General features: G+C 45.6%; 1 pseudogene; it reads right to left on the reverse strand.

The window, feature by feature from the left end:
* The window catches only part of LOC120997676, a 40,630-nt pseudogene extending 19,147 nt beyond the window's left edge, over positions 1-21,483 (reverse strand).
* Positions 21,484-23,260: the final 1,777 nt, after the last annotated feature.

Genomic DNA, 23,260 nt, shown 5'->3' on the forward strand with positions numbered 1-23,260 from the left:
TGCTAGGATTTTTAGTCAGGACATCCCTGAGATCATTATCTGCCTGCAACATGTGCCAATGCTTCTGTAATATTTGGTGTATCCTCTGGTTTTGTACATCATAGGTGGTTTTAGATGTTTATATGTCAGATTTGTCTCATAATAGATCACAATGGTTAGTAGTTTTAGCTCTGGAAAAAGCTTTATGTAGTGTCTTTTTAGGATATCATCTTTCACAGAATCTCTGAAATAAAATTTTACTTTAATGAAGGAAACTAAAATTATGAGAGCAATTTCTGTGAGCGCTGATGTATTGCCCTGTGGGTAGACCCCTTTTAAGTGATTGAGGGTGGTAGCTCTGCCAATGTAGAAGATTATTTGTAGAAGTGGACTTATGGTACACTTCAGTCATGATGCGGCCACCAGAGTCCACAGAAAAGGTCTAAAAATGTCAAAGTATGATCAGGGCTTTTTGATCACTTTTATGATTTAAGCAACTGAATGACAATGACATTGGCATGAAGTTTACTTCTGAGGTACAGAAGCCTCATAGGCCTTCGTAGCTGCCGGGCCCCAAGACCTTTGAAAGACTTGGGGCTGCCATGGAAACCATCAGGTCCCCGTCACCACAACGTGGGGATGCAATGGATCAGGAGAGGGGAGCACGAACCTCCCATATGCTGCGGTCAAGCTGACCGTGGCATATGAGGGGTTAATCTACCGGCATCGGCGTTTACACCAATGCTGGTGGATGCAGCAGGGGTCCAGCTGTCAGTAGCAGCTGGGCCCCTGATGCTGATCGCGGCACCGCATATGAGGCAAGAGAAGGACCACAGGACGAGATTGCTTGTCCTGGGGCGCCAAGTTCCAGCTGTTTAGGTTGAGCATTGTCGTCCTGGGTCCTTAACCTGTTAAATGTCAATTGTGCTCCACCAGTATTGCTCAGTGTCCTAAGGGTTAGATTCTGACTCACAAGGGATTGTTCCTGGGCCTGAATCTAAGTGTCCAAAAATTTTTTGTAATTCTGTTTCAATGTTAAAAACACCTAGGAGAGAGAAGAGCACAGACAATGTGCGCGGCTGTAAAAGCGGGTGACGAGCCCAGAATACCAAGGGGGGCACTCACCGAATGTAGTTGTGCTGAGCGCACAGCAGCCTGGAGAACTTGATACAAAGTGGCATCCTGCTGCTGCACACGGCCTCTCCGAGGTGACGTACGCCGGAGCTAGATACAATATTACAGAGTAAAAGAAGAAGAAAAGCAACGAAGCAGCGCTGCAGGAACAAAATCCTGACTTTCTTTTAAGAAGGCCTTTTATGGTCGTGGATTACGGTCATCTGCTTCTAAAAGTTTGCGGACACATGAAAGACCTAAATTATGTTCAGTGTTAGAGGACAATGCCTGACCATCCATAGTGACTAGGTAAGTGACCAGGTATAAGTCGCTGTTCCGGGTAAGTGTGCGAAGGTCAATAACAAGTTGACTGGAGTCCTGTAAGAAACTTGGTGACTGCGTCATGTACCTTCGTATAGATAGATGGATAGAAAGCTAGGGGCAGAGCTGGTGTTAGCCACAATAGGTCTACCCGGGGGAATCTTATGAACCTTGGGGAGGTGATAAAAATAAGGGACAAAGGGGAACGGACTCCACTTCTCATTTTCTCTCTAGCAAGGTCACAGAAGAGGAAGTCAGGAAAGACGTATCCCCACAGCTCTGCCAAGTAGTATTGGACGTAAGCTTGTCATACCAGATCGTATTACAATCCATAGGCGCTGGTCCAAGAACCACCACTGTAGAAAAAACTTCCATATAGACAGTACTCCAAGTGATTAAGAAAGCGGGGGGAACGCCTTCCAGGAGTAAGGTCCAGTTCCCAACATAGGGATAATCCAAAGTAGTGTAGAAATGGAGACAGAACTCCCAAGTGCATACTTAGTGACCTTTCAATTCCAGATACAACATTTTAGCTTAAAGGGTTTCTCTTCTTTATTTATATTGATGACCTATCCTCAGGATAAGTGCCAGGAGAATTAGTTGGTTGAACAGTGAGCGCTGCCTTCTAGTGTTGATCAAGCACCAAAGTGCTTATGTGCTCTGGTGCTCGAGTAGAACACTTCCTGATGCTCGGGTGCTCTACAGAGCACCCGAGCACAATGGAAGTCAATGGGAGAACCCGAGCATTAAACCAGGCATAGAATATGAGACTTTTGCTGTATAGGAATACTTACTACTAGTAAGTATTCCTATACAGCAGAAGTCTCATTTTATTTTTTTAGTAACTGGCCATGCAGCTCTATAGTGTAGTGGTTAAGATCCTTTGCTGTAGTGTAGTGTAGTGTAATCTAAATTAGATTTAAATACACTGACTCGAGCATCGCGCTCGAGCACACGCGATATTCGGCCGAACACCGCGATGTGCCGAGCATCGCGATGCTCGAGCCGAACTGGTGTTCGGTCGAGCATGCTCGATCAACACTACTGCCTTCTCTACATTGTTTACCTGCTCGCCATCGCAACCGCAGTGGTGATCAGTGTAATTACAGCTCAGCCGTCTCATTCACTTCTATAGGACCGGTCCTTCCAATTCAAGTGTACAGAACAGATCTGTCCCATAGAAGTGAATGCGACGGCTAAGCTGTAATTACACTGCCCACTGCTACTGTTGTGATGGCGAGCAGGTAAACAATGAAGAGAAGGCAGCGATTGCACAGTGCATGGCCTACTCTTAAACCAGCTGATTCTCCCGGAACCTATCCTGATGATAGGTCATCAATATAAATAAAGCGGACAAAGCCTACATACATACACCAGACTAAATAAACATTTATATAGAAAGTAGTGAAATCATCAAATGAGATTCTCCATTAACCCTAGTGACTTCATGGAGGTCAAAACACTAGCCAATAGAAACACTGGCCCACATGAAGAATAATGTATACAGAGAAGCAGAAGCATCGGATATTACAACGCAAAGAGTCAGTGTGTCCAAGAGATGCTTAATAATCAGACATGACCCTGTCCCAGGGTGTACTGCAATGACGTCAATTCAGTGTAAATACGGAACCTGTGTTAAAATATCTTATTTGCCCTTATAAGATTTGCCATATTTCAAACAGTAATTTTGTTTCTTCTCTATGTAAATTCTTAAATGACATTCAAAACTTTATTTTCCTATAAAACATTTTTATTTTTCACATATAGAAAATCAAATCGGCTTTCATGTCTAGCAAGATCAGATTTATAAAACCTTTCTTACATTATGAACAGGAATACGGCTTCTCTCCTCTATGAATTCCCTCATGTTTATGAAGACGTGATTTATCTCTAAAACCTTTCCCACATTCTGAACAGGAATACGGCTTCTCTGCTCTGTGAATTCCCTCATGTTTATGAAGACCTGATTTATCTATAAAACCTTTCCCACATTCTAAACAGGAATATGGCTTCTCTCCTGTGTGAATTTTCTCATGTTTATGAAGACGTGATTTATCTCTAAAACATTTCCCACATTCTGAACAGGAAAACGGCTTCTCTCCTGTGTGAATTCTGTCATGTACAACCAGATCTGACTTTTTTGTAAAGCATTTACTACACTCTGAACATGAATATGGTTTCTCTCCTGTGTGACTTCTCTGATGAAGCTTGAGCTTGTCTTTAGTAATAAAACATTTCCCACATTTTGAACATGAATATGGTTTCTCTCCTGTGTGAATTCTTTCATGTATAATGAGATCTGACTTTTGTGTAAAGCTTTTCCCACATTCTGAACATGAATATGGCTTCTCTCCTGTGTGACTTCTCTCATGTACTACAAGTTTTGATTTATATAAAAAACATTTCCCACATTCTGAACAGGAATACGGGTTCTCTCCTGTGTGAATTCTGTCATGTATAATGAGATCTGAATTTTTTCTAAAGCATTTACCACATTCTGAACATGAATACGGCTTCTCTCCTGTGTGAATTCTCTCATGTAGAACAAGTTTTGATTTATATAAAAAACATTTCCCACATTCTGAACATGAATACGGCTTCTCTCCTGTGTGACTTCTCTCATGTAGAACAAGTTTTGAGTTACATATAAAACATTTCCCACATGTTGAACAGGCATACAGCTTCTCTCCTATGTGCATTCTACTGTGGGTAAAAATACCTGAGTGTTGTGTAAACAGTTTTTTACATTCCCCACAATGAAATTTTTTACCCGCCTTCTTATCATTACTTGTGGTAACAATCTGTGATTGGTCAGGAGAAGGGTCCTCATGATCAGGAAGATTATATGATAGATCTGTACTGTGAAGTCCTGGAGAGACATTACAGGTAATGAGATTTTCTCCTGAAGAGTGCCACCCGATATCTTCATCTTCTTCTTTATAATCTACTGATAACATGAAGTTGCCCTCAGAGATATTACTAGGATTTTCTGTTAGAATTAAAAAGAGACTTTGTGATTTTTATTTTCAAACCATAAAGTAGATACATTTACAACCTTTGTATTACACTGGAAACATACATGCAGATTTTGAGCCAAAATCAGAAGTGGATCCAGCAGAAAAGAAAAATTTACAGTGCTGCTTGAAAGTTTGTGAACCTTTCAAAAATGTCTATATTTCTGCATGAATCAGATCTAAAACTGCATCAGATTTTCACACATGTCCTAAAAGTAAATAAAGAAAACCAAATCAAGGAATGAAGTCAACAATATTAGACCAAGCTGAGAAATGGATGAACATTCCTCCAAGCCGATGTGCGGGACTAATCAGCAATTGCCGGAAATGTTTTGTTGCAGTTACTGCTGCACACGCAAATCACGTCTGATAGTGAAAGCAAAGGTTCACATACATTTCCGATCACAGATGTGATATTGGATCAATCTCCTCAATAAATAAATGATCGAGCTTAATATTCTTTATCTACTTTTAGGTCTTCTGATGGAGTTTTAGGTGAAATCCATGCAGTATATATAGAAAGTTCTGCAGGCTTCACAAAGCACCAGTGTACATCCCTTATATTTCTTATTCCTTTTAAATCCCTTCCTGGTTTTGACTCAAAACCTGCCTGTGTGACTGCAGCCTTATAACTAGAGATGAGAGAAGTTTTCAAAAATTTTATTCAGATGCTTTACCACATTTTTCCCAAAGATTTGCTTTGTTCCGAATTAACTCATCACAAAGCGCGGGACAGTATCTGGGTGCACATCACTGTGCATTGCAGCAACATGCATAGCTAGTCCTTTCTGGTAGTGAAACAGTTACTGTGCGTCAATATGTCAGGTCACATGCAATACATGGATGAGCACATTGTCGTGCTTCACTATTAGGCTCAGTTCACCCTTCACTTATTTGGTCAGTTACTGGTCCAAAACACAGAACAGGTGCAGAACTTTTCATGATACCTTATCTGCGAGTAGGATTGGCTCACCATACAGTAACTGCTGGAATTAACTGACCAAATAACTGAAGTGTGATCTCAGCCTTACAGGCCAATGTGTGCATCAGGTATAAAGAACCGTGCCAGAGGCCCAAGATTCTACTATAGAGTGCACTTCTTTTACACCGTCATCAGCTGTTTCCACATAGATTGCTAGTTAACCTGTTAGCCACTGATTCTACTAAATTGTGAAAGAGAACTCTCATTTCACTGTTTGTGGGGTGTCCACATTGATTGATAGATAAGGTATTGTGTTACTCACTCATTCTACTATAGAGTGAAAGAGCTGTCTCATTTTACGCCGTCTTCAGCTGATTCCACATAGATTTCTACAGAACCTGTTCTGTTACACGCTGATACAAGTAGTGGCCCAATGACAGAGTTGAGAAGGTGTCAGCAGTAAGTTTGTGTTGACGTCACTGTTTATTTTTCTATTCTTCTGATCAGTCATAAGAACAACCCCCAAAAAATGGATCCTGTCTTTTGAGCATCTGCCTTCACACGGTCAGCATTTGGTCAGTAATTGATCAATATTGGTAAGGCAAAAACAGGAGTGGATCCAAAACAGCAATGACAGGTGAAGGTAATATTCGAATGTCTTCTGCTTTTGGCTTTCAAATAATTATGAAATCCTGATGCAAAATAGGGACCATGTGATACAGGCCTTACGGCTTCTCCAAAGACAGGATTCGTTGTGTTTTTCATTTTTCGGGTTCTTCTGACGGATCAGGAGAATGGTAAAATAAACTGTAATGTCAACAAGGCCAAAAAGGGACAATAGAGGTCCCGTCATAGAGTGGGGAGGGTGGCAACAGCAAGAGGAGTCAACATAGTGGCCCAGTCACAGAGTAGTGAGGTGGCCCGGCATGATGAGTCAACACAGTGGCCTAGTGACAGAGTGGGGAGGTGGCAACAGCATGAGGAGTCAACACAGTGGCCTTGTCACAGAGTGGTGAGGGTGGCAACATAATGAGGAGTCAACACAGTGGCCCAGTCACAGAGTGGGGAGGGTGGCAACAGAATGAGGAGTCAATATAGTGGCCCAGTCAAAGAGTGCGGAGGGTGGCAACAGCAGTTGCAATAATAGCACAAGATGGTGGCAGTAGGAGAAGATGGCAGCAGAGGCAGCAGATGTGTGGCATCAGCGGGTGGCAGCATCAAAATAGTGGCTGAAGCACGTGGCCAGAAGTAACAGGCCATTTTTCACAATGTTCCAGTGTGGCAGCACACGGTAGTCAGAACATTACTACTAGAATGTTCTAGTTTGACACATCAGTCATTGGAGAGTGGAAATGCTGGCTGATGCACTCCTGATTCATCTTCACAAAGGTTAGTCTTTCCATATTTTATGTTGAAAGGCGAGTTCTCTTTGGGGTAACTATGCCCCCCTCCGCACTAAACACCCACTCTGATGCCACAATACTGGCTGGGCAGGACAGCTTGTCCAGGGCAAACTCAGTCAGTTTCGGCCACAAATCAAATTTGGCTGCCCAGTAGTCCAGGGGATCTTGGATCTGGGGTGACAGGGTGCACTCAAAGCATGCCACCACCTGCCTATATCAGCCTCACCAGTCTCATGGCCGCGTCCCTAACCACTCACAAAACCTGCTCCCACACGACTCTTGTCGTCACTACTTGCACGTCTACAGGTGGAAGCAGCGGACCTCTCCTCTACATCTTGGATGGGCAGGAGCTGCTGACTGTCCTCAATAAGCTTGTCCTCGCTGAAATACTTCTCGAGCAGAAGGAACAGAAAAAGAAAGAGGCAGTTTCAGGACAGGTGGGGGCACAGAGCTTGTTCCTGGGCCATGCTAACTAATCATGATGTCAGAGGAACCCACCGACTCCTGGCTATGGGTGTTTGATGTCACTTGAGATGATGTTGAAGAGTAAGTCAACCATTCAAGGACAGCTAGGTTGCTGGTCAAAACTGCTGGATGACACTGGAAGCTCTGGCCTGTTGCTGCCACTGCTGCTACTACCAACCCTTCTTCTGCTCCTACTTCTGCCGGGTCAAGAAACATCTTTGCCACTGCCCGTTCTCTCAGAAGGGCCTGGCACCTAGGTGGCAAGGCAGAGTATGTAGTTGGAGGAAGTGAGGGGAGTGAGTCAGTGAAGTTCAGCAGTGGAGAGCAATGCAATCAGGTCAGCATAAGTTTAGTCTAAAGCCAAGGAAAGCTAACTCCAGAATTAGACACAAAATTCAGACACCTCAGCCAGACTGCAGAGTCAGACAAAACGAGTCGGCTAACCAAAGCAAAGGCTGGACCTGCTAACCCAGAAGCCAAGTAAACTGACAAGTAACTACTCATCTGAGTTGTGCGCAGACCAAGGTTAGGCCTCAAGAGAGGAACAACAAAAACACAGAGTGTTGAGAAGTATAAGGAGGAACTAGTGGAGACAAGAGTGTTACCTCAGCCTATGGACTCCATTAGCAACCTATGTGAGACAGGAGTTAGCCTACGGTACCTGCTCACACTCTACAGTGAAATACATGCTGTATTTGGAGCCGCATTCCTCTATGGACAGTGTGGATATATTACTAGAAATTGGGAGTAAGCCAGGAAGGCAAGATTTATGTGTCATGGTGCGGTTCACTGTGACAGTTTTGGCCGTGTAGGCTAGCTGCACGTTCTCTTGCGTACTAGCTGCAGTCTCCTGTGTATGCTGGTTGCTTGGGTCTGCGTGCTGGCTGCAGTGTCTTGTGTGAACTATGCCCGTGAATGTGTGTACTCCCCGTGTCTGCATCTCTGCGCAGTTCCTGTCTCTGGTGCCATGTAGTCTAGCTGCAGGCTCCCTTGCGTACTGGCTGCAGGCTGACACCTGTGTATGCTGGTTGCTTGGGACTGCATGCTGGCTGTGGTGTAGCGTGTGAACTCTGGCCTGTGTTTGTGGCTTCCTGTGTCTGCATATCGGTGGCTCCTGTCTCTGGTGCCGTGCAGGCTGGCTGGCTGCATGCGCTTTGTGTGCTGGCTGTGGGTGTTCCCATGTTTGCTGGTTCTGCAATGCGTGCTGGCTGTGGCCTTGTGTGTGAACAGGGTCTAAGTATAGATGTATTTGTATCACAGTGCTGTCCTGTCACTCCTTGTTGATGTGTAGGCGGCTGCCTGTAACTTCGTGCCAGCTACAGTTATCCTGTGTATGCTGGTTGTTGTTCGGGCCTGCTGGCTGCAGCATTCAGGTTCTGGTGTAAATTGACACTTTTGATTGTGTTCTGTGCTTCTTGTTAATCCTGGTTCTGATGGGGTTAACGTCCCCTGGTCCGTTCCTGGGTGTGGCTTATCAGGTGCCCTTGTTATGCAGCTATTTCTACCTCTGAGCTGTGGGGCTTGTGGTCAGTCTGTCTTCTGCCTTGCTGGGTGTAGCCCCTTGCTGCTGACCCAGGGAGGTTTTGCCATCTGCCCTTCTTTGCGGTGTCGCCTGGCAAAGTGATGTTGTTGTTGCTTTGTCTGTTCTTCTGTACCTGTCCTGTTATGATGTTGTTTTCCTTGTCCATGCCTTGTCTGTTCCTGTTCTCTGTCTGGATCCACTCTGTCCCATGTCTATCCTAGCAGTGCTCTAACTGCGTCTGATAGCCTGGCAGTGCTAAACTGCTTCTGATCCTGACGGTTCTATCTCCAGCCTGGCAGTGCCTACTGCTTCTGATCTAGTTCGTTCCTTGTCTGTCCTGCAGTGCCTTACTGCTTCTGTTCCTGTCCCATGTGTGTCCTGCCTTCGTGAGAGGGTCCCTGGGTTCTCCGGAGAGAGGATCTCTAGTCTGTGTGCAGCTCTGCCTGAGACCGCCATGCTTCCATTCCGCTTAGAGTCCAGGCATCTGCTTCTTGCTGGTTGTCGTTTGTCTTGTTGTCTGTTCCATGTCCTGTCTTTGCTTGGGTTCCAGTTCTGTTGTCTTTTCCACTGGTGGTTTCACCAGCCTGGTTCTCTGCAGGTAGGGGCCAAGGTAGGGGTTTTGCCTCTGGTCTGCCGGTGCACTTAGTTCTGTAGTAGGGTTACCACTATTGCCTAACCATCATATCTCTACTGTCATGTGCTTTTATTACATGAGTAATAAAGTATTCTGTTAGTCCCTGGTCTGAATATATCCGTCTGTGTCCTGTTTGCAAGACGTTCTGGAGGTCTGCCTTTGGCCCCCAGCACTTGATGGTATGTACTGACAGCTGTGTGAAACAGAGAAGGTTACTGATGTATACTCCACACCTGGAAGATAGACAGTCACCAAGAAGTTACAATAGCCTGAGTGTGACCAGAGTCTATACCTGTCACGGATGTAGTAGGGGAGAACACCAAAAGACAACAAGAAGGAAGGGAAAAGACACTAGGCCTCACCGCTAGGAAAGGAAAAGGGTCACCACCTATAAAACCCTGTTCCTGGTCCTAACTCCTATCCATATGGGCACCTCTCGATGGTAGAGATGCCCATAAAAAGGAACCTAGAAAACCCTGGTGGTCCTCGGATGCCCTAATGGTAATGACAGGGCAGAGACTACCTGCTCCTTCCCTGGTGAAGGAACCAGCGTCTCGCTGAGGCCTAGTAAACAACAAAGGTGGGGGGGGGGGGAATACAAAATACAACAAACGGAACACTTAACTTCTGAGGCTGATGGATGATGGATGAACAGGACTTCAACTAGAACCACACTCCAGCTCTTCCAAAAAATGAAGCTATCCAGAGCAAGGAGTGATGGGTAAAGTCAGACTAAATAGGGGGAGGTAAAGGTCACATGATCCACACCTGAACAGGAGGTGTGGATGTCACCGCCAGATCTCTGATAGACGTTCTTCAGTACCTCCTGCATGATGTTCTTTTGTTTTGCTTTCGCTTTGACATCTCTTCTCCCTCTCCCATCTGTCATCTATTAGCAGTGATTGCCTCCCTATATATCTCCTCCCATACTGCTTCACTTTGCGGTTTAAACTACTTCCTGGATTCTGTTCACTGCTTGAAGTTGCTACTGCTGGTTCCTCAAGATAAGTCTATTTCTGTATTTGTGTTTTCCTGTTGGCTTGATCCTAGGTGACCCTGACTCCCTCCGTGTTTAGTGTAGGGAGCCGGTGGTCGTGTCCCCTCACTATTATAGGGTGTTCAGGTGTCACACAGTCGAGGTACGTGGGCATGCAACTTTCTATCATTGAGATCTTTGCATGGGCTGAGCAGCCAGGGAGAGCTCTAGGGCTTTAATAGGGCTCAGCCTTTTGTTCTTTAGTTTTGGATGAAGTCAGTCGGATCTTTATTTGTTACTTCTTGTTTTCTGCAACAACATCCGTGACATTATAAACCGCCAAAACCGTCTTAAGCATGAATCCGGTTTCAGCCTTGATTGACCACATGCAGGGTCTTTCACTGGAGGTAGCAGATCTCCGTAAAACTGTCTCTCAGTTTCAGGTGACCGGTTCTGCTTGCGTTCATGGAATTTGTTCTGAGCCTAAAATCTCGCTTCCGGATACGTTCTCCGGGGGTAGTGATAATTTTGTTCGTTTTAGAGAGTCTTGCAAACTCTATTTTTGCCTACTTCCCCTCTGGTGATGAGGAGCGGAGGGTGGGGCTCATCATCTCGCTGCTCAGGGATAACGCTCAGTCCTGGGCCTTTTCGGCCTCTCCGTTTAGTGGATGAATTTTTGTAGCCCTGGGTCAGATATATGATGATCCGGATCGTATTGCTCTGGCTGACTCTAAACTGCGTCTTTTGTGCCAGGGTAAATAGTCCGCAGAGATATACTTTTCAGAATTTTGGAGATGTGCAGCTGATACTGGTTGGAATGATGCTGCACTCCGAAGTCAATTTTGCCATGGTCTTTCAGAAGGATTGAAAGATGCATTTGCCTTTCATGAGAGACCTACCTCTTTGGAGTCTGCCATGTCTCGGGCTGTTCGTATTGACAGGCGTCTTAGAGAGAGAGGAGAGATCACTCCTTCCTGTCATACTCAGTCCAAGGACAGTGGGGTGGTCTCATTCAGTGCGCGGAAGCCTCACTCTCGCTCAATCCTCTCTGAGCCGGAGCCCATGCAGCTGGGTTTGCTTGCCTCTAACAATAGAGGATTCAGCTCTCAGAGGAGGGTTTGTTTCTGTTGTGGAGGTATAAATCATTTGGCAAATGTTTGTCTCTCTAGGAGATTTAGGGAGTTTTTAGAGAATAATAATGATACAAAAAGAAAAAAGTCCTCTAAAAACGTTCCATCTGTTACTATTGGCAAGGTTGATGCGGAAATTGAAGGTTTTCCGTTTGCTTGTAGTTCCCGTTTTGTCCTACCTGCCAGGGTGGCGCTAGAGAGCAAGAACATTGTTTGTGAGATTTTTGTAGATAGTGGAGCAGCTGTCAATCTCATTGATAATCAATTTGCTATAACACATGGTTTCCAGGTATGCACTTTGGGAAAGGACATACCTGTTTTTGCTATTGATTCCGCTCCACTTTCTCAAAAATCGTTAAAGGGCATAGTTCACAATATCCGTTTGATTGTGGCTGATGCTCATGTTGAGGATGTGTCATGTTTCGTCCTAGGCAGGTTATCTACTCCTCTATTGTTGGGGCTACCCTGGCTCACTAAACATAACCCCACCATTGATTGGCAAGCGAGGCAAATAAATGGTTGGAGTGACTTTTGCAGAGAGAATTGCCTCTCGACGTCTCTTTCAGAGGTTTCTACTAAGACTGTACCATCTTTTCTTTCTGAATGTCGGATGTGTTTTCTGAGAGTGGTGTTCAGGAGCTGCCCCCTCACCGGGAGTATGATTGCCCTATTAATCTCATCCCAGGCGCCAAGCTGCCTAAATCTCGTTTATACAATCTCTCCCAACCTGAAAGGCTCGCTATGCGTTCTTATATCTCCGAGAGTCTGAGAAAGGGACACATACGACCCTCGAAGTCACCTGTTGCCGCTGGTTTCTTTTTTGTTAAGAAAAAAGATGGTTCTTTAAGACCATGTCTGGATTTCAGGGAGCTCAACAGTATCACTGTGCTTGATTGAAAGCTTCCTGAGAATCAGAAGGCGCTGATGCGATTTTTAGGTTTTGCCAATTATTACAGGAAGTTCATTTTAAATTATTCCTGTGTTGTTAAGCCACTCACTGATATGACTAGAAAGGGCGTAGATTTTTCCTCCTGGTCGGTAGAGGCGCGTAAGGCCTTTTCTAGTATCAAAGAGAGTTTTGCTTCCGCTCCCATCTTGGTACAACCTGATATCTCTCTGCCCTTCATTGTTGAGGTGGACGCTTCTGAGGTGGGTGTGGGTGCGGTCTTGTCTCAGGGTCCCTCTCCTGCTAAATGGCGACCGTGTGCCTTTTTCTCGAAGAAACTCTCCTCCGCAGAGAGAAATTACGAGGTGGGAGATAGGGAGTTGTTGGCCATCAAGTTAGCTTTTGAGGAATGGCGCCATTGGCTAGAGGGAGCCAGACACCCTATTGCCTTGTTTACCGACCATAAGAATCTTGCCTACTTGGAGTCAGCCAAGCGTCTGAACCCGAGACAGGCCAGATGGTCTTTGTTCTTTACAAGGTTTCATTTTGTTGTCACGTTCCGCCCTGGGGTTAAGAATGTGAAGGCGGATGCCCTGTCACGTTGTTTTCCGGGAGGGGGGAACTTTGAAGACCCGGGTCCCATTTTGGCTGAAGGGGTGGTAGTGTCTGCTCTTTATCCTGAATTGGAGGCAGAGGTTCAGGCAGCCCAGGCAGAGACTCCTGATCTTTGTCCCCCTGGGAGGTTGTTTGTGCCTCTCGCTTTACGACACAAGGTTTTTAAGGAGCACCATGATACTGTCCTTGCTGGGCACCAGGGGGGGTAGAGCCACAGTGGATCTCATTGCTCGGAGATTCTGGTGGCCGGCTCTTCGTAAGTCAGTTGAGGGTTTTGTGGCAGCCTGCGAGACCTGCGCTCGTGCCAAGGTCCCTCATTCACGGCCATCAGGTCCTCTCCTTCCCTTACCCATTCCTTCCCGTCCTTGGACACATCTGTCCATGGATTTCATTATGGACCTGCCTCGTTCCTCAGGGAAGACTGTAATTCTGGTGGTGGTGGACCGTTTTAGCAAAATGGCGCATTTTATCCCTTTTCCTGGGTTGCCCAATTCTAAAACGCTGGCGCAGGCATTTATTGATCACATTGTCAAATTGCATGGTATTCCTTCAGACAAAGTCTCTGATAGGGGCACGCAGTTTGTTTCCAGATTCTGGAAGGCTTTCTGTTCTCGCTTGGGGTTCAGTTGTCATTCTCTTCTGCTTTCCACCCGCAGTTGAATGGCCAGATAGAGCGCATCAATCAGAATCTGGAGACATATCTGCGCTGTTTTGTGGCGGAGAATCAGGAGGATTGGTGTTCTTTTCTCTCCCTTGCTGAGTTTGCTTTAAATAACCGTCGTCAGGAGTCCTCTGATAAGTCACCATTTCTTGGTGCATATGGGTTTCATCCGCAGTTTGGGACATTCTCTGGAGAGGGGGCTTCTGGTTTACCTGATGAGGAGAGATTCTCCTCGGCTTTGTCATCTATTTGGCAAAAGATTCAGGATAATCTAAAGAGCATGAGTGAGAGATATATACGTGTGGCGGATAAGAGACGTGTGCCTGGTCCGGACCTGAATGTTGGTGATCTGGTGTGGCTGTCTACTAAGAATATCAAATTGAAGGTTCCCTCCTGGAAGTTGGGTCCTAAGTTTATCGGGCCTTACAAAATCTTGTCCGTCATCAATCCCGTTGCCTACCGTCTTGATCTTCCTCAGACTTGGAAGATCCATAATGTTTTTCACAAGTCCCTATTAAAACCTTATGTCCAACCCACTGTACCCTCCTCTTTGCCTCCTCCTCTGATTGTGGTTGATGGTAATCTTGAATTTCAGGTCTCTAGGATTGTGGACTCTCGTATTGTCCGCGGTTCTCTCCAGTACCTCGTTGATTGGGAGGGTTATGGTCCTGAGGAGAGGATGTGGGTTCCAGTGGCGTACATTTAGGCCACTCGTCTTCTCAGGGCATTCCATAGGTCCCATCCTGAGAAGGTGGGCTCTGAGTGTCCGGAGTCCACTCGTAGAGGGAGGGGTACTGTCACCGCCAGATCTCTGAGAAGTTCTGATAGACGTTCTTCAGTACCTCCTGCATGATGTTCTTTTGTTTTGCTTTCGCTTTGACATCTCTTCTCCCTCTCCCAGCTGTCATCTATTAGCAGTGATTGCCTCCCTATATATCTCCTCCCATAATGCTTCACTTTGCGGTTTAAACTACTTCCTGGATTCTGTTCACTGCTTGAAGTTGCTACTGCTGGTTCCTCAAGATAAGTCTATTTCTGTATTTGTGTTTTCCTGTTGGCTTGATCCTAGGTGACCCTGACTCCCTCCGTGTTTAGTGTAGGGAGCCGGTGGTCTTGTCCCCTCACTATTATAGGGTGTTCAGGTGTCACACAGTCGAGGTACGTGGACATGCAACTTTCTATCATTGAGATCTTTGCATGGGCTGAGCAGCCAGGGAGAGCTCTAGGGCTTTAATAGGGCTCACCCTTTTGTTCCTTAGTTTTGGATCAAGTCAGTCGGATCTTTATTTGTTACTTCTTGTTTTCTGCAAAACATCCGTGACAGTGGACATACAAGCAACACACAGACAAAGTGAAACCAAAACCAAAAGAGGCTGTCAGATCACTAATGTGCAGATAATCTTTCAGACCTTCTAAAACCTGTCACCGGTGTGACAGACCCCCCCCCCCCCTTCTACGAGTGACCTCCGGGCACCCAGGACCGACCTTATCAGGATTAGCTCTGTGGAATGCTCTCACCAGATGACTAGCATTAACATCCGTCGCTGGAACCCACATCCTCACCTCTGGTCCGTACACTCTCCAATAAACAAGATACTGGAGGGATCTCCGGAGAACTCGGGAGTCCACAATCCTGCTGATCTGAAATTCTAAATTGCCGTCCACCATGACAGGAGCGGGAGGCAAGGAGGACGGCTCAACAGGTTCAACACATTTATTAAACAACGATTTATGAAAAATGTTATGGATTTTCAATGCCCGAGGAAGTTCAAGATGGAAGGCTACAGGGTTAACAATGGCAGTGATCTTATATGGACCAATAAATCTTGGTCCTAACTTCCAAGAAGGTACCTTAAGTTTAATGTTTCTTGTAGACAGCCACACAGAATCACCCACTCTCAGGACCGGACCACTCATACGTTTCCTGTCAGCCGCACGCTCATACCTGTTGCCCATCTATTCCAGGTTATTTTGGATTTTCCGCCAAATAGAAGACAAAGAAGAAGAAAATCGTTCTTCCTCAGGAATGCCGGAATTATGAGCACCAGAAAATGTACCAAACTGTGGATGGAACCCATATGCCCCAAAAAACGGCGACTTATCAGTGAATTCCTGTCTACGGTTATTTATTGCAAACTCAGCTAACGACAAAAATGAAGACCACTCTTCCTGATTCTCTGAAACAAAACATCTCAAGTAAGTCTCCAGATTCTGATTAGTGCGCTCTGTCTGTCCGTTCGACTGAGGATGAAAAGCCGAAGAGAAGGACAGTTGTACACCCAGACGAGTACAGAACGCTCTCCAGAATCTGGAAACAAACTGAGTCCCTCTATCGGACACCACATCAGAGGGAATGCCATGTAGTTTCACAATGTTGTCGACAAACACCTGTGCAAGAGTTTTAGCATTGGGTAGACTAGGTAATGAAATAAAGTGTGCCATTTTACTAAAACGATCGACAACCACCAGAATCACGGTCTTTCCCGAAGAATTCAGTAAATCCGTGATAAAATCCATGGACAAATGGGTCCAAGGTCTGGACGGGATGGGCAATGGAAGCAGAGATCCGGAACGCCGAGTATGTGTCACCTTAGCACGTGCACTGGTACCACAGGCTGACACATAGTCCTCAATACACTTACGCAACCCAGGCCACCAGAATCTGCGAGAGATGAGATCGACAGTAGATCTACTTCCAGGGTGCCCAGCAAGCACCTTACAGTGATGTTCCTCGAACACCTTGTGATGTAATTCGGAGGGAACAAACAACTTCCCCTGAGGACAAGAGTCCAGAGCATCCTCCTTTGCCTCCAACACCCTGGCCTCGAGATCATGATAAAGAGCGGATATAACCACCACTTCAGATAAAATAGGACTAGGGTCATTAGACTCACCCCCCAGGAAAGTTATGTGACAAAGCATTTGCCTTGACGTTCTTAACCCCAGGGCAGTAAGTGACGATGAAGTTAAATCTGGTGAAAAACAATGACCATTTGGCCTGCCTTGGGTTCAGTCGCTTAGCCGACTCCAAGTAGGCCAGATTCTTGTCATCCGAAATTACCGTAATAGGATGAATTGCTCCTTCCAACCAATGCCGCCATTCCTCGAACGCCAACTTAATGGCCAGCAATTCTCAATTACCCACATCATAATTCTTTTCAGCAGTCGAGAGTTTTTTTGAGAAAAATGCACATGGGCGCCATTTACTGGGTGATGGACCCTGCAACAATATTGCTCCTACCCCTACCTCAGACGCGTCAACCTCAACAATAAACGGCTGAGACACGTCCGGTTGCGCCAGAATAGGGGCCGAAGCAAAAAATTCTTTCAAAGCAGAAAAGGCCTGTAATGCCGCATCAGACCAGATAGAAATATCAGCACCCTTCCTAGTCATGTCTGTTAATGGTTTAACCACCGATGAATAGTTCAAGATAAATTTACGGTAGTAGTTGGTAAACCCCAAAAAACGCATAAGCGCTTTCAGATTTTCGGGTCGATCCCAGTCCAACACAGCACGGACCTTCTCGGGAAGGGGGTAAGGATCACGGACGGTAATACGATTTAGCTCACGGAAGTCCAGACATGGTCTCAGGGTACCATCCTTTTTCTTTACAAAGAAAAATCCAGCAGCCACTGGGGACTTGGATGGTCTAATATGTCCCTTTGCCAATCTCTCTGTGATATACTCTCGCATAGCCTTTCTTTCGGGTTCCGAAACATTATACAACCGAGATTTGGGCAATTTAGCTCCGGGAAAAGGATTGACGGGACAGTCATACTCCCGGTGCGGAGGCAACTCCTGATTACCACTCTCAGAAAACACCTTAGAAAATTCAGAAATGAACGAGGGTACAGTTTTAGTGATAACCATAGAGAACGATGCATTAAGACAGTTGTCCATGCAAAAATCACTCCAATCGAGAATCTGTCTTGTTTGCCAATCGATGTTAGGGTTATGTTTGCTTAACCATGGTAAGCCCAACACCAACGGAGCAGGCAGACCCTCCAACACATAACAGGAGATAGATTCCTGATGCAAATCACCCACTCTTAAATGAATGTCATTCACTACCTGCGACAGGCATTTTTGTGCAAGAGGTGCTGAGTCAATTGCTAAGACAGAAATACTATTCTCTAATGCATTAGTAGTCAACCCGTGAATGTGTACAAACTGTCCATCAATCAAGTTAACTCCTGCCCCACTCTCGATAAATGCTTCGATTTTCACAGTTTTGGACTCTAGCGCCACCTCGGCCGACAGGAGAGAACGGGTACTACCAGTAAAAGACAACAGTAGGTTTTCTTGCTCCCCACCCACACTACCAATAGTAATTTGGGGATTAAACTTTTTTTCTTTTTGTTTACACCTTGATGCTGCAAGAACGGGCAAATATTCACAAAATGTCCCTTCTTGCCACAACAAAAGCAGACTCCTTTCACATGACCCAAGCTTTTGCCAGTAGTTCCAGGAGTAGCTCCTCCTAACTGCATAGGCTCATCACAAGGCACAACCACCCGTGTCTCTCCACCATGTGTCAAAGGAAGCAGTACCCTTATTGGACAGTACGTCCTGAAGGTGAGGACCCCTAGGTCTTTCCCTCAGGCGTCTATCAAGACGTACAGCAAGGGACATAGCTGCTTCCAATGACTCAGGATTTTTATGAAAAGCCAATGCGTCCTGCAGTCTCTCAGAGAGACCCTGGCAGAATTGGCTACGGAGAGCAGAATCGTTCCACTCGTAGCCCATCCCCTAAATTCAGAGCAATAGGTCTCCGCAGAACGTTCTCCCTGCCGCAAACACCGTAACTTGGTCTCAGCCTGAGAGATCCAATCCGGGTAATCATAGATAAGACCAAAGGCTCTAAAGAATTTATCAACCGACCGGAGGGACGGTGATCCGGTCGGCAGAGAAAAAGCCCAAGATTGGGCGTCCTCTTTAAGCAATGAAATAATCATACCCACACATTGACACTCATCACCAGAAGAGTATGGACGCAGTCTAAAGTATAATTTACATGACTCCCTGAACCGGATGAAATTGTCACTACCCCCAGAAAACCTGTCCGGGAGAGCTACCTTCGGTTCAGGGCAGGCCTGGAACCCACCACCGGATCCAGCAGCCTGTGGACTCTGAATCTGTAAAACCATCGCACGGAGGTCTGCTACCTCCAAAGTCAGATTCTGCAACAGTTCGACCAGTGCAGTCATAGCATCCATAGCTGCACAGATCAGAACAAAAAATGGCGGTATTGGCTCTGGATAATGTTATGGATGTAGTAGGGGAGAACACCAAAAGACAACAAGAAGGAAGGAAAAAGACACTAGGCCTCACCACTAGGGAAGGAAAAGGGTCACCACCTATAAAACCCTGTTCCTGGCCCTAACTCCTATCTGTATGGGCACCTCTCAATGGTAGAGATGCCCATACACAGGAACCTAGAAAACCCTGGTGGCCCTCGGATGCCCTAATAGTAATGACAGGGCAGAGACTACCTGCTCCTTCCCTGGTGAAGGAACCAGCGTCTCGCTGAGGCCTAGTAAGCAACAAAGGTGGGGGGGAATACAAAATACAACAAACGGAACACTTAACTTCTGAGGCTAATGGATGATGGATGAACAGGACTTCAACTAGAACCACACTCCAGCTCTTCCAAAAACCAAATGAAGCTATCCAGAGCAAGGAGTGATGGGTAAAGTCAGACTAAATAGGGGGAGGTAAAGGTCACATGATCCACACCTGAACAGGAGGTGTGGACATACAAGCAACACACAGACAAAGTGAAACCAAAACCAAAAGAGGCTGTCAGATCACTAATGTGCAGATAATCTTTCAGACCTTCTAAAACCTGTCACCGATGTGACAATACCGCACCAAGAGCCGGTTACTAGGATTACAGATACAACAACCTGAGTGTGACCAGAATCTATACCGCACCAAGATCCTGTTACTAGGATTACAGATACAACAGCCTGAGTGTGACCAGAGTCTATACCGCATCAAGAGCCTGTTATTAGGATTACAGATACAACATCCTGAGTGTGACCAGAGTCTATACCGCACCAAGAGCCTGTTATTAGGATTACAGATACAACAACCTGAGTGTGACCAGAGTCTATACCGCACCAAGAACTGGTTACTAGGATTACAGATACAACATCCTGAGTGTGACCAAAGTCTATACCGCACCAAGAGCCTGTTACTAGGATTACAGATACAACAGCCTGAGTGTGACCAGAGTCTATACCCCACCAAGAGTCTGTTACTAGGATTACAGATACAACAACCTGAGTGTGTCATATTGTGGAGCCTTTGCAGCTAGAACACTCCAGGCCGTACATCTACTGCTAGAAGACACATGTCCGCTCTGACAGGACCACAAACTGGAGGAGGAGAGAGAAGAGCCGGTGATCCCACCTTCTCCTCCAGTCACATATAGCACCTTGTGTCTTCTCTGCTTCTCTGCTTATGGAGTGACTAGAGGATCCCAGACATGAAGGGAGGAGAACTACTGGAAAGTGACTGTGCCATAAGGATGTGTTCACACCACGTCTGAGCCTTCCATCAGAGGTAGATATCAGGAGGGTTTCCTAACGTAGATCTCTGATAGAAGGAGGTGATGTCTTCTCTGTACAGTCCTATCATTCTATATAGTCACACAGAGGCAGACGTCACCCATAAGCCCCATGTATACGGCACGGCGCAGGATTTCCTGCAGGATCCTCTGAATAGAATAGTATCATCTACTGTACCGGCCGATGTAGGCCAAGAGGACACTATATCTGTCAGGGGCATGTCACCTCGTCTCTTCTTACCTGGTGAAGTCAGAGGCTGGGGAGCTTCCATCATGGTGTCCTCGTACAGGTCCTGGTGTCCTTCTATATACTCCCACTCCTCCATAGAGAAATAGACCGCCACATCCTGACACCTTATAGGAACCTGACAACACAATGACACTGTTATCACCCAGACCCCTCCAGTGCTGTTACTGGAGAATTTCCCAGCATTCCCAGCAGTGTCACCTCTCCAGTCAGCAGCTCAATCATCTTGTGGGTGAGTTCTAGGATCTTCTGCTCATGTATCAGGGGGGGAGGCTCTGTGATGGGGGTTCTGCTCCACCCTCCTGACTCATAGATAATGGGAGTCCCTCCCGATGTCTTCTTCACTATGGTGTAATCCTGTGGATGGAGAGAGACACTTAGGGAAATAAATTATTTCTTAACTCCAGATCTACACTCAGAATCCCTCCCTTGATCATGGCCCCATCTCCAGTAATCTAGTCACTAGAAGCTGGAATATTATTACCCTCCAGACCTCCAGGCCCCTTCTGGACTCTTCTAGAGAATCCCCCATGACTCCTTCCTCTGGCAGAGAGCTCCATAGTCTCACTGCTCTTACAGTAAAGACTCCTCTTCTATGTTGGTGGAGAAACCTTCTTTCCTCTAGATGTAGTGGAGGCCTCCTTGTTATAGTCCAGTATCATCTAGATGTCAGACTAGTGGTAGAAATCCTCCTCCAGGCCACACTCCGGCCATCTCCTACTCTGCTTCCTCTCCTCCTGGGTACAATGTGCCTACTTACCTTCTCATGGCTCCTACAACATGACTATTGGTCCCCATGATCCATCACTGACCATACTGGTGGCTGATCTTCAGGTTCTCCATCACTTGGAAGGTCTGGAGGCCGTTCTCCAGGACCCTGGACTCTTCCTATCACTTCCTATCATAGATTCTCCTTCCAGATGTCTGACTTGCTACAGAATACAATAAAGAGGAGAGAAATCTAGAAAAGTTTACCTCTCCGCTCAGCAGGGAGATGATCTCCAAGGTGAAGTCTAATATTCTTCTGCTGATCTCCTTCCTGTCCATCCTTGGTGGTCATTCAGGAGAAGAGGAGAGAACTGGAGGAGCTGGAGGCTTCTAGTACTGCAGGCGCCTTTATGAGGAGAGGCTGGAAATCCTCCAGGGACAAGAGCATTAGTGAGATCCAGAACCGCACTTACTGCTCCTGGAGAGACCCCGCTTCTCAGAGCCCCCAGCACCGGGGATAAAGGGGGATTCTGGAGAAATGGCTGATACCAGAGAGAAGAAGAGGCTCCAGACACCACAGCAGTGACTACCGACCAGGACCTGCTCTGTATCTGCTGCACTGCAAGAGCTGAAGGACCTGGGATGACATCACTGTCATGTGATCAGGAGGGGGCAGAGCTCAGCGATAGAGAGGAGAAGTGGTGGTGAAAGACCTGTGATGATGTCACCATCATGTGATCAGTGCAAAGGGCAGAGCTCAGCAGTGGAGTGTAGGAGGGTTGCCTCTATGTATGTGGTGGTAGAACCTCATCCTTGCTTTACGTTTCTGTCCAGTTTCTCCCCGAACAGGACGTTTAGTGCAAAGAATCAGGTCCAGAACATTGGATGTAGAACACGTGAATGTCCCGGGATCTTATAGTCCTCTGTGTGTTGGGAATCCGGATCTTGTCTGTCATCATTACAAATGTCCTAAAGGTCCTGTTGGGGTCTCTGTGTGGGGGAAACATGACAGAATCTTAACCCCTTAGTGACCGGCCTGTTTTGGGCCTTAGGCCTCTTTCACGGATTGTGTCAGGATCTGTTCAGGGAGAAGCCGATGGTTTTGCCGGTTTTTCAGTAAGTCCAATCAGAACACCGGCATTTTTCCTAAACACGTTTACAGCTCGCATCACATCCGGACGGAAGAGGCATCAATGAGCAAGCGTCTTGTGATTTTTTTATCGCTGCCTTCCAAGAGCTGTAACTTATTTTTCTGTTGATATAACCATAGGAGGGCTTGTTGTTTTTTTGGGGACAAGTTGTAGTTTTTAATGGCGCCATTTTGGGGTCTACATACCTTACTGATTAACTTTTTTTAAACTCTTTCTGGAAGTGTGAGATTGAAAAAAAATGCATTTTTACATAATAAATTTTACAGGCTTACAGGTTTTAAAATTTTTACTGCTTTTGCACAATAAAAACCTTTTTCTTTTTTTTTAAGAAGAAAAAGTTTTTGCATCGTCGCCTCCCCAGACCCATAACTTTTTTATTTTTCTTTCTATGCAGCTTAATTTTTGCAGGATGCCTTATAGTTTTCATTGGTATCATTTTGGGGTGCATAACACTTTTTATTCAGTTTTATTCTTGGCAAATAAGCAAAAAAATTTCCATTTTTACGGAGTTCACTGTACAAGATAAATTACATGATTATTGCGTAGTGCAGGTTATTGTGGACACAATGATACCAAATATTTGGAGGGAATTCCATTTTTTGCAATTTTTACTTTGGAAAGCTTTTTTTTCCATGGAAAAAAAGTGTATTTTTAACTTGGAATATTTTTAACCCTTTGAAGACCAAGCCATTTTTCACCTTTGTGACCAGGCTTAATTTTGCTAATCTGACATGTGTCACTTTATGTGCTAATAACTTTGGAATACTTTTATTTATCCAAGACATTCTGACATTGTTTTCTCTTGGCATCTTGTACTTGATGTTAGGGGTAAATTTGGGTCAATAAGTTTTACCTTTATATTATAAAAAATACCCAATTTATTTTTTCTAAATTTGAATTTCCACACATTAAAGTCAGATAGTGATAACTCATTAGATAGT

Source organism: Bufo bufo, chromosome 4 (assembly GCF_905171765.1).
Source record: "Bufo bufo chromosome 4, aBufBuf1.1, whole genome shotgun sequence".
In the NCBI taxonomy this organism is placed as follows: domain Eukaryota; kingdom Metazoa; phylum Chordata; class Amphibia; order Anura; family Bufonidae; genus Bufo; species Bufo bufo.